This window comes from Nicotiana tabacum, chromosome 20 (assembly GCF_000715075.1).
Source record: "Nicotiana tabacum cultivar K326 chromosome 20, ASM71507v2, whole genome shotgun sequence".
NCBI lineage: Eukaryota > Viridiplantae > Streptophyta > Magnoliopsida > Solanales > Solanaceae > Nicotiana > Nicotiana tabacum.
In genome coordinates, this window is record NC_134099.1 from 64,308,061 (window position 1) to 64,328,372 (window position 20,312).

The following is a 20,312-nucleotide window of genomic DNA, read 5'->3' on the forward strand; positions in this document are numbered from 1 at the left end:
TGTTGGGTACGGATCTAGTACAGGATGCCTTGGACAAGGTCAGGATCATCCAGGATAGATTTCGTACAGCTCAGTCCAAATAAAAGAGTTATGCCGACCGTAAGGTTCGTGATGTGGCATTCATGGTCGGCGAGCGGGTGTTGCTTCGGGTGTTGCCTATGAAGGGCGTGATGAGATTTGGGAAGAAGGGCAAGCTTAGCCCTAGATTCATTGGTCCGTTTGAGATTCTTGATCGAGTGGGAGAGGTGGCTTATAGAATTGCATTGCCACCGAGCTTATCAGTCGTGCATCCAATGTTTCATGTGTCCATGCTTCGGAAATATCACGGCGAACCATCCCATTTGTTAGACTTAAGCACTATCCAATTGGACAAGGACTTGTCCTATGAGGAGGAGCCGGTAGCTATTCTAGACCGGCAGGTTTGTTAGTTGAGATCGGAGAGTTCCCTTCTATTCGTGTTCAGTGGAGAGGTCAACCTATTGAGGCATCGACCTGAGAGTCCAAGTCCGATATGCGAAGCCGTTATCCTCATCTTTTCTCCGACTCAGGTACTTCCTTCTTATGTATGTTTTAGGACAAATGGTTGTTTTAGAGGTGGAGAATGTGATGACTCAGAAGGCCATCACTTGTTTTACAAGTTGATTCTGTGATCTGAGACCTTAAAAACCTCTTTTTATCTCACCTCGATTTACGTGTGCATACCAGGTATGTATCCGGAAAGCCATTATGTGAAAATATGTAAAAAAAAGGATAATTTTTGCTTTTAAAATGAATTTAAGTTGACTTCGGTCAACATTTTGGGTAAACGGACCCGGACCAATGATTTAACAGTCCCGAAGGGTTAGTACGAAAATATGGGACTTGGGCGGATGCCCGAAATTGAATTTTGAGGTCCCAAGCCCGAGAAATGAGTTTTTAAAGAAAATTATTTTCTGGAATATATAAGAGTTTTTGAAAATTAAATATATTTGAAATTGGTGGTATAGGGCCCGTATTTTAGTTCTGGAGCCCGGTACAAGTTTGAAATAATAATTGGGTTGAATCTATAAAATTTGGTAAAGATCGGAACTGTTTTGGTATAAAACAGATTTAAAGTTGAGAAATTGGAATTTTGGTGTTCTTGAATGATTTCATGAATTTGGGGTTTAATTCATAGTTGTTGATGTTATTTTGATGATTTGATTGCACGACCAAGTCCGTATGATATTTTTAGGTTAGTGTGCATATTTGGTTTGGAGCCTCGAGAGCTCGGGTAAGTTTTGGATAGGCCACGGAGTGGAATTGAACTTAGAAAGTTGCAGGTTTTCAGCCGGTATGTGTTGCAGGACCTGATCTTGCAATTGCGAGGTCAGGTGTCGCAATTGCGAGCCTATCAAGCTTGGGAATTGCGAAGGTCACTTCGCAATTGCGAAGAATGCCCTGACAACCTTTCTCGCAATTGTGAAAAATTCTTCGCAAATGCGAATAAACCATATATCCCCAGCCGTCGCAAATGTGAGTTCGCAATTGTGAAGATAGCAGGTTTCTTAAGGGTTCGCAATTGCGACATCTACAACTTGTTAAATTATAACTTAGCCGAAAATTTTTGCATTTTTCAAACCTTTTCAAAACCTAAATACCTTTGGGCGATTTTTCAAAGACAACTACTCTTCTAAATTGATTGTAAATCATTTCTAACTCGTCTTCCTTAATCTTTAACATCTTTTCACATGATTTCAACTCAAAATCAAGGGTTTTCATGTGGGAAATTGGGTGTTTTGGGTAGAACTTAGATTTTTCGAATTTTGGGGATTTGGACCTCGATTTGAGGTCCGATTTCAAAATAAATTATATATTTGGGTTCGTGGATGACTGGGTAATCGGGTTTTGGTCCGAACCTCGAGTTTTGACCATGTGGACCCGGGGGTCGATTTTTGACTTTTTAGGAAAAATAGAAAACCTATTTTCATGCATTAGAATTAATTCATTTAGCATTTATTGATATAGTTAAGTAACTTGTGGCTAGATACGAGCGAATTGATGGTGGAATCAAGAGGTAAAGTTGTAGTTGAGGCTTGAATTGTGTTCGTAGCATCGAGGTAAGTGTTTGGTCTAACCTTAGCTTGAGGGATTAGGAGTCATGTCTTAATTACTATGTGTTAATTGTTGAGTACGACGTATAGGCATGGTGAGAAGTATTTGTACGTTGGTGTCAAGCATGCCCGAGAGTCTTATACTATGATTAATGTTACTCCGTTTTGTATTGTTCATGCTTTATATGATGATTTCTATTGTGAAACAAGGCTTGTGGAAGTATTATTGATAATTAAACATTGTAAAGCGTTGGCTCAAGTTGAGAATTGAGTTGTAAAGTAAATGTGGAAAAGAGAAGAAGTTTATGATATTATCTCGCTTGCCAGGATATTATTATTTTTGATATTAAATCCCTTGCCGGGATGTTATTATTCCTGATATTGTTTCCCTTGTCGGGATATTTTTGTTATGCCATTGTTTCCTTGCCGGGATTTTATTGAATTATTATTGATTCCCTTGCCCAAATTGCTTTGTGATTGTTGCTTCAGTGAGGAAGTGTGTAAAGCACGAATGGTAATGCCGTGTATGATATTTGTGAGATAGTGTTAATGCACGAAGGGTGATGTCATGCCGCACGATGTACAATTTCGTGCCATGATATGAGTGTTAATGCACGAAGGATCATTTCGTGCCATAATTATGTGAAGTAAAAGCACGAAGGGTGATGTCGTGCACTTGTCTGTTATTTCTGGTTCTATTGATAATTGAACCTTAATGTTCCTTATATTTATCTGATGTTCTTCTGTTATTACTTGATGTTCCTTGCAGCATGTTGCCCCTCATATCCTTAACTGTACATTTCTGACTTTATTTTTCGTTGTATATGATTTAACTACACAGGTTTATTTTGATAGTCTGGTCCCAGCCTCGTCACTACTTCGTCGAGGTTAGGCTAGGCACTTACTAGCATATGGGGTCGGTTGTGCTAATACTACACTCTGTACTGTGTATTGATCCCGGTGCTGCAGCTTTTGGACCGCAGTGAGGGTGCTGTCTTCAGTCCATTTAACCGATCCAAAGTAGTCCTGCAGGCGTCCGCACGTCTTGGCGTCTCCTTCTATCAATGGGAACCATTACATCACAAATTACCATTCACGTTAGTCTCATGAAATCGTGACAATCCTATTTGACACATCAAAAATTAACTCAGTCGCAAGTCATGCACTGTCCCAGCAGCTTCTCTTCCCTGTTCCTCTCGTGAGCGTTTTTTTTCTGCCCACAAAATGAACAATGAATTGCATCATCCATTCTTGCGAGTGGGTGGACATCAATTTCCCTCTTTGTTTGTTTTTCCGGTTTAAGCATCTAGTATTTAAAGCTCACTAACAATTTAAATTTATGTCGCGTAAGGTTTACCAGATGGGAAGGGCTCTCGCACCCTACTAGAAATTTTTTAATTTTCATGATTCTAATTCGAAATTCCAAACTAAAAATAAAGGAATCTTATTTATCATATCATACTTTTTTTGGTTTGGTTGGCACTAACCTTACCTAGCTATTAAGCCATCTAAGATAATGTTAGGCAAATAAGCACTCATCATTAACTTTCTGTGATAAAAAAATTTAGAAAACTATTTTCTCTCGAAGCTATTAAGACATCTACGATAATGTTAGGCAAAATAACACTCGTGCCTTCCGTCCAACTTTTCAGCTCTTTCGATCTTTTCCATTTTAGTATTTCCCCATCGTTATCTTTTGTGATTAAATTTTTCGGAAACCATTTTCTCAAGAGGAAAACTTTGCTATTGAACAGCACCGGTCGTCTACTCTAGAGGCGTCGCTAGAAGTGCCCGTGTAGCGACGTAGGCATATAAATTTTATTAAAATTAAATCCATAAGATAATTTGAATTGTATTTTAAATTCAAGATATATCAGTCCAAAATAAATATTATGTGCTAATATAATTGAATTAATTATATAAATCCAATATATATAGATTAAATAAATAAGTCTTAATCTATTGGGCTAGCTCATTTAATTGGGCCAAAGCGATGAGCACACTTAATTAAGCCCAAGATGTCGTCTTCTTACAGGCCTAGTATGGTGCCACGTGTTGAATGATGTGGCATGGGCAAGTCAAACAGAAGAGTCAATGGGATCATGCTACCTGTCAAAATGACAATGCATGCCAAGTCAAATTAAAAGGACAATGAAATCACACCACATGTGCGAGTGGCATGTTCTGACCAATCAAATAGGGCCTTGTCACTCTTCAATCTGATTGTTCGGATAGAGTTTGTTCTCATCACAACTCTTCCCTCCCACAACTATAAACAGGGGTCTTCATAACCTATAAAAGACACCCAAAGTTATAACAAGAAACAAGAGAGAGCTCGTAGATCAAACGGCGCAGATTTCCTACAAGTTTCAAGCTTCAAGCAATCAAGTTCAAGTTTAAGAAATCAAGTTCAAGCTCAAGAACGAAGAACAAATCAAGATTCAAGGAGTACGAGTTCAAATCAAAGTTTGTGCTAGTTGAATCCAAGATCATCATTCGTGGCAACAAATATAGATTCAAGATCAATCTCTAACTTAATAGAATGCTCAATCTGTTGAGTTAGTTACACCAACCGAGGATGAAGTCTCGGCACTTTGGGGTGAATTTGATTTGGTAGAAAATTCCAACTCCCATTTCTAGGCCCTAGTTGTTGTGCCCGGTGCTGCAGGACTGATTATCTGGTTCTTGCCATCTTCGGTTGGCAAGCATCCCACAACTAACACTACGTTTGTCGGGGTTGATTCTCATCCTTCACCGCCATCAGCTTCATATCCTTCTTCCCTAGCTCTTCCATCAAAAACTGCTACGACATCTCCATCGGCCACACCTGACCAAGAAAAAGGTGTTCCTCTTCCCTAGTCCCCAATTCATGGGAATTTGGGGCAAACTTATGCTGCCCCCTTTGAAGATCTGCAAGGGAGGAGGAATGTTATTCTTTCGGTCTCCACCGGATGCAACTTGTTATCACATCCGGTGGAACTTGCTAATTATCTGAAGCTTTTGGCCTCAAAAAAATAGATTGGAAAAAGATCCAGGCTCTCTCGGGATAGTGCTTGTTGAACAACGCCATGCACCACGCCATAATAGTATATTCCTTACCTCCTTTATTATTTCTTCTATTTTTCCTAAACATATCCTGAGTTTTTCCTTTCTTGCTTTGTAGGCCAACTTTCTTGCTTTCGAGGGCCTTCGGTGGTTGATTCGTGTGAAGGAAGAAATTACCTCTGCTTGGGATCAGCTTTTGGCAGCACGGGAATAAAGTGTTACTCGCCTATCGGAACTGGAAGCCAAAGCCACTAAGGCCATTGTACCAGAAGCTCGTTTGCAACAAAGCAAGCAAGAGGTGGAAACCCTTAGCCAAGAGATCGCCCCACTGAGGGTTCAATTTGAAGAGGCCAAATGGGTTGAAGTCCATAATGTCGTTCTTGCTGCGTCCGATCATGAGGCTGCCTCTATTGAAAGATCGACTAATTTAGAGGCAGCCTTGAATTCCAAGACTGAAGAGCTTGCTGCTGCGGTGGTGAAATATGCCCGGTTGGAAGAGAAGTATAAAAAGACACTTGAGCACAATAGAATTTTCAGCTCTACTGTCTGTGATCTTGACGTTAGCCTCAAGTCCATTAGATCCACCCGGGAAAATCTTTGTGCCGAGGTGACTCAACTCAAAGACGAACTTAAGATTTAGAGGATTCCTTCATTGTTGAGAAAACTTATGCCATATGCAACATGAGGAGAAAAACCTTAGAAGAGGCCAAAGCTAGTAGCATTGATTTTTATGCTAAAATTCCTAAGACCCGTGAACTTGAGTTGGCTGCTAAAAATGGACTCCAAGCGGATCCCTCAGAAGAGCCTGATGCTCCTGATTCTTCTGGTTCCGGTTCTGAATTTTCGGGAACAGAAGAGGAACCGAAAGGTGATGATATTGAGGGCCAAATTATTGAGGCATTGGTGAATCTTCCTACTTCCCCTGGGGGTGCGGACACTTCTCTTCCTCAGAGATCCGAAGAGGCAACAGTTTAGCTTTTCCTTTATTTTTCCAACTTTTGTACTTGTGTTATTTTGTCACTTTTATTGTTAATAAAACATCTTTTTCTCAAGTATTGCACGAGTATTTTTGCGTTCTTTCGTTTGAGCATTTATGCAAGTTTAAACCTTTGCATTCATTTTTGCTTAAGTGTTTTGTAAAAGTTTTACTATTTGCGTCTGATTATGCAAGGCCTTGGGTGTATTTTTTTTCACCAGAAGCATCTGTATTTCCGGCACAAACGCATCCAAAATCAACCCTTTAAAATGAGATTTTTTGTAAGTATTTGCGCAAGTTTGCTTTTTGCGTCTTTTTGTACAAGGCTTCGAGTGTATTTTTTTCCCGAAGGCATTTTGATTCCGGGCATAACTTGTTCTGAAATCAATCCTTTAATGTGAGAGTTTTCATAAGAGGGCCCTCTTATGTTTACGGTGCTCTTGAAGAGGATGTCTCATATTTAATACGGCACTAGCATTTAAAGTATTTGTTTAACTTTTAAATAACACAAATAATTCATCGTTCAGAGAAGAAAAAAGATAGAAATAAAAGGAATTCATTTTATTCCTTCCATTTTCAAAAAGTAGATAAGCATTTGTTATGCTAAAAAAGAAATTTCCATTATTTGTGGCTAACTTGTACAACTTGTTTCTATGGGGCTGGTCGCGCAGTCCCCGATCATAATGATACAACTATGTTTTTGGTTTTTTTTTTCTGGTCGACGTGGCAGTCATTGTTGCCTTATCCTCGTATCATTCCCCTTAGTGTTCGAATGCGAACAATGTGAATTGGAACACTGGAAGTTTTGCACCTTCGAGGACCCCATTAATTAATTGCTAGACATTCTTATACTCGGTAACAAACTTCGCTTCCCCTTAGGAATTTATGCTATCAAGCAAAAGACTATCTAACAATCCTTTAATGGTTTGCACTTGTGAATGGTCGGGTAACATTTATCCTATAGCAAACTTAACTTACCCGTGGGAATTTTTCTATAGAGACAAAGACTATCTAACCGTTCTAGAGTGTCTCTTTGCTTGTGTGCCTTGTTATTAAGGTCTTATTTTTGTTAAAGCTTTCATCGTAGTATACTTTCTGTTGCTGCCTCATTAAAAACATTGCTAGAAAAATCCAATTGGGACAAAAGCTGGATGAAGGGAAAAAAAGTGCAGCACATACCTTTAGTTCAGGCGATGTTCATTAGCAAATATCTTTTGAGGTGTGCCATGTTCCAATTGATAGGCAAATTTTCTCCATCTTGATTGTCCAATTCATACGAACCTTTCTCGGTGATAGCTGAAATCCGGTAGGGGCCTTCCCATGTTGGACCTAGCTTCTCTGCATTAAGCTCCTAGGTGTTTTGAGTTACCTTCCTCAAGACCAAGTCTCCTACTTTGAAATAACGGAGGTTGGCTCTTCGATTATATTATCTTTCCATTCTCCGCTTTTGGGTTGGCATTCTTACATGCACTAAGTCCTTGCGCTCATCGAGTAGCTCCAAGTTGACTAACATTGCTTCATTGTTTGATTCTTCATCTGCTTTGAATATCTCAACATGGGTTCCCCTACTTCCACCGAGATTAATGCTTCTGCGCCATACACAAAGGAAAAAGGAGTTTCTCTTGTGCTTGATTTGGCTGTTGTTCGGTATGCCCATAAGACTCAGGGTAACTCCTTGGGTCATTTTCCTTTAGCCGCTTGCAACCTTTTCTTGAGGTTTTGTATAATCACTTTATTCGTTGACTCTGCTTGACCATTTGCGCTCGGATGGTAGGGTGAAGATGTGATCCTCTTTATTTTCAAATCTTCGAGGAACTTTGTGACTTCTGTGCTGATGAATTGTGGCCCATTATCGCATATATCTCTTTTGGTATTCTGAACCTGCAAATTATGTTTTTCCACAAGAAATCCACCACTTCATGCTCGCTGATCTTTTGATAAGGAACTGCTTCCACCCACTTAGAAAAATAGTCAGTTAAAATCAAAAGAAATCTTACCTTACCGGGAGTCGGCGACAGTGGTCCAACGATGTCCATCCCCCATTTCAAGAATGGCCATGGGGACATAACCGAATGCAATGGTTCTGCTAGTTGATGTACCAGTGGTGCATAGCATTGGCACTTATTGCATTTTTGTACAAAGTCTTTGGTGTCTTGCTCCATGTGGGGCTAATAATATCCTGCCTTTACCAGCTTTAGCACTAAGGAATTTGCGCCCGAATGGTTTTCGCATATCCCTTTGTGAACTTCTCATATTACATAATTAGCTTTGGATGCCCCCAAACATCGGGCCAGGGGCCTTAGAAATATTTTCTGTACAGTTGGCCTCTTTTTAAGCTATACCGTGTTGCGTTGGCGTGCAGTGCTCTGGGTGCCTTGGAGTCTTTGGGCAGTTTCTCGTGCTTGATATAATCGATGATTTCATTCCTCTAGTCCCAGACCAAATTAGTCGTATTTACCTCATAGTAGATATCCGCATCTAGGACAGAGTTCATCAGTTGTACTATTATCCCGACTTTGATCCCTTTATTTTTTTCGATGAGCTGAGGTTAGCCAATGCATCTGGTTCTGCATTTACTTCCCTCAGGATATGAGTAATCGACCACTCCAGAAATCGAGCCAACCGAGCCTGCACCTTTATCACGTATTATTTCATGTGCTCCTATTTGGTTTCAAAATTCTCATAGACCTGATTTACCACTATCTGTGAGTCGCATTTGACTTCTATTACCTCGGAATCTAGTCCCCGAGTCAGTTCGAGCCCTGCAATCAAAGCCTCATACTCTACTTTATTATTAGTTAAAGGGATCATTCTAATGGCTTGCCTTAGGGTTTCTGCCGAAGGCGTGATTAATACTATTCCAAGACCGGACCCTTTTACACTGGTATCTCCGTCCATAAATAAGGTTGAAACCCCCGATGTTGATTCTGACACCATTACTACCTCTTTGATTGCCAGAGGAAGCAATCCCGAACTAAAATCAGCTGCAACGCCAGCCTAGATTTGTGACCTAATCGCAGTCCTTGGTTTATATTCTATGTCAAACTCACTCATTTCGATGGCCCACTTGGCCAACCTACCCAAGATTTCGGGTTTGTGGAGTATGTTCCGTAGAGGAAAAGTGGTCACCACGGCTATTGGATGACATTGGAAATAGGGCCTCAGCTTTCGAGTGGCGACTACGAGAGCTAAGGCCAGTTTCTCCAAATGCGGGTAGCGAGTTTCTGCTCCTATTAAATTTTTACTAACGTAATAAATGGGAGATTGCATTCCTTTATTCTCACGAACTAAAACTGCACTTATCGCGACTTCCAAGACTGCGAGGTAGACTAACAGTGTTTCACCTTCCTTTGGTTTAGAAAGTAGCGAAGGGCTTGACAAGTACCTTTTCAAATATTTTAAAGCCTGCTGGCACTCCTGGTTCCATTGGAAGTTGTTTTTCTTTTTTAGCAGTGCAAAGAAATGGTGACATTTCTCTGATGACTCGAAAATGAACCTGCTCAACGCTGCCAATATTCCCGTGAGCCTTTGGACCTCTTTCATGCTTGACAGCTTGTCCGGGATGTCTTCGATAGACTTGATCTTATCAGGGTTTACTTCAATCCCCCTTTGCGATACCAAAAATCCCAGGAACTTGCCAGTACTGACCCAGAACGCGCATTTCTTGGGGTTAAGATTCATGTTATGCTTCCTTAGGATGTCAAATGTTTCTTGTAGATGCTTAAGGTGATCGCCTATATTCAAAGACTTAACAAGCATATCGTCTATATAAACTTCCATAGTGTTTGCTATTTGTTTTTGAAACATCTTGTTCACGAGTCGCTGATAAGTGGCTCCAGCATTCTTCAACCCGAAGGCATCACAATATAGAAATATTTGTCGAAATTTGTTATGAACGAAGTTTTTTCCTGATCCTTCCGGTTCATCTTAATTTGGTTGTACTCGGAATAAGCATTGAGGAAACTCATTAACTCGTGCCCGGACTTCGCATCTATCATTTGATCAATGTTTGGTAGTGGGAACGAGTCTTTCGAGCATGCCTTATTCAAGTCCTTAAAATCTACACATATGTGAAATTTGTTGTTCTTCTTAGGAACTACATTAGCTAGCCAGTGGGGTGAATTTACCTCTCGGATTGACCCGATATAAAGTAAGCGAGTTACCTCTTCTTTCAAGAATTTATTCCTGGCTTTTGCAATAGGGCATTTCTTTTGTCTTACTGGAGGTATGTTGGGGTCCATACTTAACTTGTGTGCGGCTACCTCCGTCGGGATACTAGTGTGTCGTTATGCGATAACAACAATCTGTCTACATCCTTGTATGCGGCGAAATGAGAGGGCATAATTTCTTGCTATCAAGTCACTTCAGAAGAATGTCTCGAGAGCCCGAGGATGCGGAGTTGCGGCCGAGTTCCCTTCCTCGGGGCTCGTCGAGGACCGACTCAAAGAAGACGAAGATTGAGGCTAGAGAAAAATGGAGAATTCCCAAAGCACATGGCTAAGTCTGATAGAGTCGGCCTACCCAGAGCCTGTATCGAGGAGTCGCGTCTAGCCGTCCCATCTCCATGATTTTACAATTAATGCGCGTTGTACTATAACAACATTCCCCTCCTATATAAAGGGAATCCTCACCACTTTGTAAAGAGTTGTTGTTGCTCCAACCATTCTACACAAGATCAATAACAACTCTCTCTCTCTCTATCTTCTCTCTACTTACTCGCTCGAGGCGACTCTTTCCATTTATTGCTTTCATACTATGTTCTTCTTTTATTGCTTGATATTGGTCATAAAGAGCCTTCTTTAATCATATCTTAACTGTTATTCCCTTCCCGGTTATCCCCGATAGCTCGAGCTCGAGCCCAGGTATCGAACTCGAGCCTAGGCATTAACCTCGAGGCCCCTCATCGGCCAGTCCGAGGCCCGAGTAGCTAGCCCCTCGGTTTGATTACTGCCCCATTTTAGCTTGTATTTCGTCGATTAAACTTCACATATTTAGCATCCAATGCTCTAACAACTAGCATAAAAATAGATCACATATTTTTAGAGTCTCATTTACAAATTTAATTATTATTACCATTTTCACGGTAAACAGTTTAGCGCCCACCGTGGGGCTAAACATAATAGTGATTATTTTCTTGCTGGTTTCATTACACAACGCAAGTTATCTTTCACTCTTTTTCTTGTCCAAGATATTTTGATTTCAGGACAAAATGTCTGGCTCAGTAAAGAGAGTCGAGAACGACGACCTCGGAAACCACGGGGAAAATGATATGGTTGTTCCAGTCGTCGGGCGTGCCACCGCAGAATCCTGATAAAGTAGCCAGACCGATTTCAGCAGATGCGGATTCGTAGGACGCACAGTAGGTCGACGAAACCTCACACACCGACAGGAGCATGCGGCATGACGACTAATAAGAAGCCCAAAAAATCCCAACTTGGGAAGAACAGGAAGTTAGTCTTCATATTATTTTAGAAATGTTCCAGGCACAACAGTTGGCTATCGCTCAGTTGCAAAGCCACCCGAATACTCCCAGCACAGTAGCACCGGAAACAGCTCCCTCAGCCGAACATGTACCCGGGAGATCGAGCAATAACGGATCGATAACCGACTCTGCCATAGTAAAAATACTTGAGGATCTCACCAAAAGAATCGAATCAGGTAAGAAAATGATAGCAACCAATGATAAGAAGGTCAAGACCTATAACTCTAGGGTCAACAAGATCCCGGGTGCACCCCCGGTCCTCAAGGGCGTGGATTTGAAAGAGTTCATACAAAGGTCGTTCCCCAAGGAAGCAGCCCCAAAACCCATTCCAAAGAAGTCCGGGATGACAGAACTCTCAAAGTACAATGGGACCTCAGATCCCAACGAACACATCACTGCCTATACTTGCGCGGTGAAAGGCAATGACACAAAAGACGATGAGATCGAGTCCATCTTATTGAAGAGGTTCGGGGAAACGCTCTCGAAGGGGGCCATGATATGGCATAATAGCCTAGCTCCCAATCCCATAAACTCACTTACCATACTACAGGATTCCTTCATAAAGGCACACGTCGGTACCATCGAAGCAATGTCGAGAAAGCCCGACGCATTCGAGATTAAGCAAAGGGAGAATGAAATGCTGCGAGAATTCTCATCTCATTCCCAGATGGAACGAATGGAACTACCCCCGATCTCAATTGATTGGGCGGTGCAGGACTTCACTCAAAACCTAAACAAACAAAGCCCGGTGATTTCAAGGCAATTGAAACAGAACTTGATCGGGTATCCAGCCAAAACCTGGTCAGACATCCACATCTGGCACCAGTCGCAAATCAGGGTCGTGGATGACCAGCTGGGAGCCCCCTCAGGCTCAGTATACCCAAGCAGGCTCCTAGCAAAGAAATCGATGCCAAAGAAAGAAAAATATCGCCCTTATGCTGCAGATAGGAGGAATGCCTCGAGATGCAACCTACCTCGCAACGATCGGAGAATAGATCGAGGGTAATATCCTCGAGGAATCGTCAACAGAGCCAAATTCAACAGGGACACGAGGCCAGTGAGGGCACCTTGCCCATCAGGATAAAATTTCAACATCGTTATATCAAACATCGTGTTCACCGTCAGCAAAACCAGGGACGCCAAATGGCCCAGACCTATTCAGTCAAATCCCTCTCAGAGGAATCACAGCTTGGTGTGTGAACTATATAATACACAAGGCCACGGGGCCGAAGATGGCCACCAACTCCGAAGGAAAAAAGCCAAGCTACTCAATAAAAATAGCCGCCGAGAACTATCGAGCGACAGACTCAAGTTCAGTTCCGAATAAGGAAGGTGACCATGAAGAATGAAGCAAATGGGTCGTGACATATTACCATGATAGCGGATGAGCGACGACACTCTCCAATAACTTATAAAGAGGAGGGTAAAAATGCCTGTCACTAGAGAAAAGCGGATCCGGGGATATATTCTTGAGGATCCCCTCACAATCGGCAAAGAGGATGCCAAGACCTTGTCTCCGCCTCACACTGACACACTGGTAACCTTCTTTCTCATTCGATCCATATCAAATAAAACACGTGCTTATGAATTCAGGTGGCTCGATCAACATTATCGGGCCGAGGATGATATGGCGGCTCGGACCGCCGGACCAAATCACGCCTGCCTCTCGAATCTTTGGCGGATGTCATACAGCGATCGAGAAGACGATAAGAAAGACCATTCTCTCAGTCAGCATAGCTGGCGCAGACCGAATCGCCAAGTTTCGTAACATCAAAGGAGGCACAAGGCATGAACGCCTTATTCAGATGGTCGTGGATGCACTACGTGAAAGCGGTGTCGTTGCCTCTTCACCAAAGGATAAAATCCCCCGCAAGGCACGGAATTAAAATCGTCGGCAGGGAGCAACATGCGGAAAGGGGAATGTTCGCGTCACATAACGTATCGTCGGCACCAATATCTCCACTCTCGAAAGAGTCAAAGGGTAATCAAACTATGTCTTCGGCCAAGCTCGATTAAACACAGTGGAGGGATAGCTCCAAAATAGCAGGGACATATCGGGCCTCGGAATATCGCCTGCTCATCCCGCGATAAGGTAAGACCACCTCCCTCCTTCGTTATTTTACACTAACCTGTATGCAGACACCCGGCCAGGGCGTTGGGAAGTGTTAACCCTACCCGAAGATCCCAAGGCCTTAATGGCACCCGTTGCACTCTTTCTCCTCGGCCGAACTTTCACCCCGAAGAGGGTATGGCCAGCAAGGTTCTCAGTGGGGTAACGTGCCTCCTAAGGAGGATCCGACAAACTCGCATGGCTCCTTTTGCAATCAACCCCGAACGTTGGAAGGCACCCCCCTTGAAGATGTCGTCCGCTTGGAAGGTCCGGGGAACGACAGACTAAGTTCCAATAGGAAATAATGTACCATGTCAAACGGTCAAAAGAGTCGTGCCCACGCAGGCCGAGCTCACCGCAACGAAACAACATGTACTTACGCTAAGCAATCAAAGGATATATTTTGCCAAAAGCATCTCGTACTCCAAAGAAAATTCAGCATACTCATGGCACGGATCCCTCCATCAAGTACGTCCCTAAATACTCAGAGACTTAGTGTTAACAATTTGATACCCACATGACCTCAAGGTCGAAACTTCGTGCTCGTAAGACATCGACGAGGCAATTTCAAGCTCACGATTAACAGCTTTCGAGCCTAAGCAAACTCGATGACTCGGAGACTGTCGTCAATCGCCATTTACTAAAAACCCCTAGGTCGTAAGACCCCGAGAGGGGCAAACTCGGTCTGGCCAGATTTATTTTACATTACAACAAAAAATAACTGTAAGACCTCAACATGCATGAAAAAACTGTAAGACCTCAACAGGCATGAAAAAACTGTAAGACCTCAACAGGCATGAAAATTTTGTAAGACCTTACTACAGGCATATAACTCAATCCCGAAGTTCAGGCTATATGTCGTATTTGTAAGACTCCCGAAAGGGCATACCCTTGATATAGACGCCTAAACTGCCACACATAGGATCACAAATGGCTCCTACCAAACACAAATGACTATGGTCAATATGGTTGCACCAGCCAAATTAACGCGACTCGGGGAAGCCCGACTGTTGCTAACAAAATCAGAGGCCATTACTTCGAATCTACTTCGAAAAGAACCGGTTAAAACAGGCTACCCTCAATAGGCAAAAGAGCTTCGACCATGTCAGCTCCAAATCAGAAGGCTTCGGGCTACTCAGCCTACGAGCTAAACCTTTCGAGGTGCTCGAACATCGCCACCAACGACTTGAAATCGAGGTTCTTCTCGAACCGATGATGGGCCAAGCAAAATCATTTCAAAAAGTCCTTAACGAGAGGTAAACAAAGACTACATATGCCCATGCGCAAAAGCGTAAGAGCCATTATTGCCAGCCAAATGAGCCTTAGGGCCACATACTAAAAGGTCGCAACGACCAAAAGCGTAAGAGCCACTGTCGCCAACTTAAAATTTGAAAACTTGAGGATTAAAATGAGCTCGAGTCGTAACCCAATTCGGAGACCAGATCCAAAATAGTTAACTATACATGCCTAAGAGCACAGCGTAAGAGCCATCGTCACCAGCTTCACAAGCCTAAAGGCCACATACATAAGAGGTCGCTTCGACCCAAGGTGTAAGAGCCATTGCCGCCAGCTCTAAAAAAAACTTGAGGGCCAATTAAGCTCGAGTCGCAACCCGACTCAGAGAATGAACCCAAAATAATTAAAATACAAATGCCCAAGGGCAAGGCATAAGATCCATTGTCGGCCACCCATGCAGATGTAAAAGCTTGAGGGTCGAATAGGCTCGAGTCGAAACCCGACTCAGAGACTAAACTCAAAACAGTTGAACAAAGCATAAGAGCTTTAATGTCAGCTTGCGCTAAAGGCCGCATCAACCAAGCATATAAAAGCCTCTAGGCCTGCCTGATGAGCTCCGGCACCGTATTACGAATCTAATAATTCTCGCCAAATCCGAAACCAGCCCGCCTGGTCAAAAGCAAAGTAGAAAGGGATACATAAGAGATAAACTTCAGGTTTTCTTTTATTTACATACGCAAAAAGGTGTGTTCTCCATCTACAAATGCGCTCTGCGAATATCACATACAAAATGGCAAAGTCTATGCTCCATTTCAAAAGGCTACGGCCCACCAGCCTCGTCTTCACTCTCCGAGGCATCGGCCGCTCTCGCTCAAGCCAGCTCTTCCGGAAGAACAAACCCCTAACACTGACCTCTTCGAGTACCTCTCTTCAGGATCTGCAACGAACATATTCTTCGATCCTCTTTGCACGATCGAGGGACCTCTTCAACTCGGCTTGGGCATCAAAAGCATCCTTCAAATGAATCGCCATCTCCTGAACAGCCCTAGTCCGACTCAATGTTACTTCAGCCCGAGCATCAATGATTTCAGCCCGACCTTTGAAAGTTCTGACTCGAGCTTCACGATCATATCCGCTTGAACAGAAACGTTGTCACTGTCACACCTCCTTTTTGCCTACATTCTTGGAAGGGTATAAGGGAGTTTTTCCAATTAAAGGACAATCGAAACGGGATTTATTGTTAAATGATTCAGAGTCGCCACTTGAGAGATTTATGGTGTCCCAAGTCACCGGTTGAATCCCGAATCGAGTAAAAGCTTGACTCTGTTTAACAGTCTGTGAACCAGAAATCCGAGTAAGGAATTATGTTAACCCGGGAGAAGGTGTTAGGCATTCCCAAGTTCCGTGGTTCTAGCACGGTCGCTCAACTGTTATGTTCGGCTTAATTATATGATTTTAAACAATTATGAACCTATGTGCAGATTTTAACTTTCAAACCGCTTTTATTTAATTTTAGGAAGTTTCAATGTTATCTAAAACACATCTTGAACCACGCCACATGAAATGCACCTGCGGTCCATGACACATTTTATTTAACATTGTTGAGAATTGAAATTGGGTCGCATGAAATGCACACCCGAAATTAGTAATTAAAGAAAATCAATTTGGGGAACGCTCCTAAAGCAAACTACGGTGTTCATGAATTGTTAACTTCTAATACTGTTTTGAGATACATTGTAAGGTGTATGGATTATGGAGCAGTTCTGGATCATATCCCAGCATTGCTATTAGTGAGAAGACATTGCTACTGCTTTACTTTTTTCTTGGTCGAAATACACTACTATTAGTGAGCAAAATGTCCAAAATATGGCCACCAATTCAGAATTGAAGAGGAATAATTGGTACTATATGTAGTGACCCTTTTGAGAAACAATTTACAAAATCTGATGTTGATGAGCATCGGGGAGGATATTATTAAACAAGGAAGATGTGAGGAGTAAACTATTACCATTATTGAATTCTAATTCATGCCCAACTTGAAGGAAATCAGACATGGCTTTTAGAATGACATACTTTTTACTAAAACAAAATATTTAAACACAATAAAATAATGGGAGTTGCAACTGCCAAATGATTGATCCTAAGGTCCGACTAGAAGAAAAGAGTTCACTGAACTATTGAGATTAAGGAATTATACATTTTGGAAATAAAGAACTACCAAATCCTCATTTTGCCAAGAAGTACTAAAGCCAGAATGAAGATTGCTTTACCATATGGAGAACAAGAAGCACATACGTGGGAATTCTAATTTACATAAAACCAATTTTCACTTCAACTTATTATAAAGATGCTTGAATATCTCATTTTAAAACAAAGATCCATGAATAAGATTATCAAGTGATGCAAGTATATGTCACTGTAATTATACTTGTTCTTCGAGAAATCATTGTTGACAGCCTCTTCTAACAATCAACCGCACTATTGCAGAGTTCACATCAAGACTTTTAATTACAATCCTTAATGAAATCAAGGAGGAATAAATAATTTTACTGTAATTACAGTTCATTTATAATGATATCCAAACATAAACAGAAGATGCTCGGCTCTTAATTCAAATTTGTCAATCCCATAGTTTATTCAATCCGACTTTTGGCTTCAAATTTAACAGCCCGACCAATTAATGGCTAAATCTGTAAGTCACAACTATACAAGACAAGAACAAAACTCTTCTCATCACCCATTACTACACAGCTTTTTATCAAACATAAGGATCATAATTTTATTTTAATTAAAACTCATGCTTAACAATCAGGATATGCAAATCAGCAAACAAAAAAAACCATTAAACTCAGCATGTAAAAACATGATTCACACTTCACATACTTTCAGTCCAAAATGAATATGTTGTCATATGATTCGAATGATGAATACATAATCAGAAAAGTGATTAATACCTGGACAGCAGTAGTAAGACTTTAAAATAGCCAAATAAGGCCTAAAATAACTTCAAATTAGTGGTCAGCTACTAATTGAAGGAGAAACGGCAACAAACAGCTTCGACTTCTGAAATAGAAGTCAAAATCGAACACCCATGAGATGTATAAGTACTGCAGCAATAATCGGACCAGATTTACATTCTTCGTGGTTCCTTTTCTTTACTTTTTTTTTGTTTTCGAAGCTTTGAAGGAGGGGATGCGTCTGGCTTGTGCTTGAGAAGGGATTTTCTGATTGTAAAGAGGGAAGGTTTTCTTCTTCTTCTTTTTTTCTTCTGTTCTTCAGAGGATTGGAGATGGGAGTTATGCGCTGTTTTTCTATTTCTCAGGGTCTTCCCCGATCCCTTTTGTGCCTTAGCCCCCTTTTATGTGAGGGATTAGGGTATAAAAAATGAAAAAGGGGTAATGGGTCAAATGGGTATTGGTATTGGAATTGGGTTAGGGTTTAGAATTGATTTGGGCCTTTAGGAATTGGCCCAATTATAGAAGAAACAAGACCAAAAATACATTCTTCCTAATTTCCTTTTCTCCTTTTTCTTTTCTTTAATTAATTAATCTATTTTTGTAGAAATTAAAATTCTTTATTTATTTCTAACATTAAAACAACTAATTAACTCAAAACTAAAGAAAAAATGCTAATTTTAAAGACTAAAATCTAAATCTGTAAACATGACCATTTTTGTGATTTTTCTATGATTTTAAGTATATTAAAAATGCATGGAATACAATTAAATAAAGCAAAATTCCTAAAAATCAATTAAAATTATTTTGGTCTATTTTAGGAGTTATTTTCATGTAGGGCAAAAATCACGTGCTCACAGCTGCCCCTCTTTGCTCGGAAACACGAAGAGTTTTCGTGCAAAGATAAAGTGAGCGTATATGAGCGATTTTTGCCCATTTGAATACTCTGTGGGAAGCGGTTTTGAAAGATTTGACCGCACCCTACTTCCGAGGTTGCCTACATATCCTTGGCTAAAAAGGAATCAGTTCAGTGTAGTTCAGGAATGTTTGGTAGCTGGGACTACCATGAAGCTATGATTTCACTGTTGCTGCTGCTACTGCTTACTGAACCCCTTATTATACCATGATAAAATAAAAAGAAGTTAGACTAGACTATGATCTATGCATTACAAAATCCTATCTATATCTTCAAACTTGCTCTTGTGGTTCTTGTTGACTTGTATTCTCCCAGTGGAATCCCCTTGTTTCCGCCTTGAATTGTAAGGTAAGATGTTTTCCTTTTATCCAGGTGGACGCCTGATTGCTAAAACTTGAATGTATTTCCTTGTTCTCCAGGTGGGCGCCTGATTGTTAAATTTGAAATGTACTCCCTTATTTTCCAGGTGGGCGCCTGATTGCTGAACTTGAAATATATTCTCTTGTTCTCCAGGTGGGCGCCTGATTACCAACACTTGAAATGTATTCCCTTGTTCTTCAGGTAGGCGCCTGATTTCAACAAAAATGGACCAAAATAAAGAAAATTTTCTGCCCCAGTTTGGTGGCTGGGCACATATGTGATTGTAAACTAAATCATGTTTCCACATATCAGTAAGAATTTAAAAGCTAAGACTTGAATTGTACTCCCTTGTTCTCCAGGTGGGCTCCTGATTACTGAACTTGAAAATGTATTCCCGTGTTCTTCAGGTGGGCGCCTGATTACCAAAACTTGAGTGTACTCCCTTGTTCTCTAGGTGGGCGGCTGATTGCTGAACTTAAAATGTATTTCCTTATTCTCTAGGTGGGCGCCTGATTGCTGAACTTGAATTATATTCCCTTGTTCTCCAGGTGGGCGCCTGATGTCATTAAAACAAACAAAACAAACGAAATGTTCTGCCCCAGTTTGCACTAGGAAGATTTGTGAGTTGTTAGCAATATTATAAACCATGTATGCTATTGATGCAATGTTGAGAGTAAACTAATGACTAGACCATGATGTGTGTATCCTATGAGTAAAACCAAATCTTAGACTAGCAAATGCGTCTACAAAAAATAAAACCTGAATGAACCAAACTAGGAAGTGCGTCTCCTACGGGTAAAATTTGTATGAACCAAAACCAGGAAGTGCGTCTCCTAGGGGTGAAATCTCAATTTAGGAAGTGTGTCTCCTACAGGTGTATCCTAAAAGACCCAAACTAAGAAGTGCGTCTCCTAGGGGTGAAACTTCAATGATTCAAAATAGGAAGTGTGTCTCCTATGAATGAACTCTCAATTTAGGAAGTGCGTCTCCTAAAGGTGTAACTTCAATGACTCAAATTAGGAAGTGTGTCTCCTATGAATGAACTCTTAATTTTAGGAATTGCATCTCCTAAAGGTGTAACTTCAATAACTCAAACTAGGAAGTGCGTCTCCTAGGGGAAAATCTCAATTTAGGAAGTGCGTCTCCTAAAGCAAAAATATA

General features: G+C 41.2%; 1 long non-coding RNA gene across 1 annotated transcript; it reads right to left on the reverse strand.

Annotated features, from left to right (window-relative positions):
- Positions 1-3,943: 3,943 nt before the first annotated feature.
- LOC142174665 (uncharacterized) lies at positions 3,944-18,561 on the reverse strand. Its single transcript, XR_012703619.1, has 2 exons — positions 17,876-18,561; positions 3,944-4,364 (listed from the first exon to the last, which is right to left on the reverse strand). It is a non-coding gene; the product is annotated as an uncharacterized LOC142174665 (long non-coding RNA).
- Positions 18,562-20,312: the final 1,751 nt, after the last annotated feature.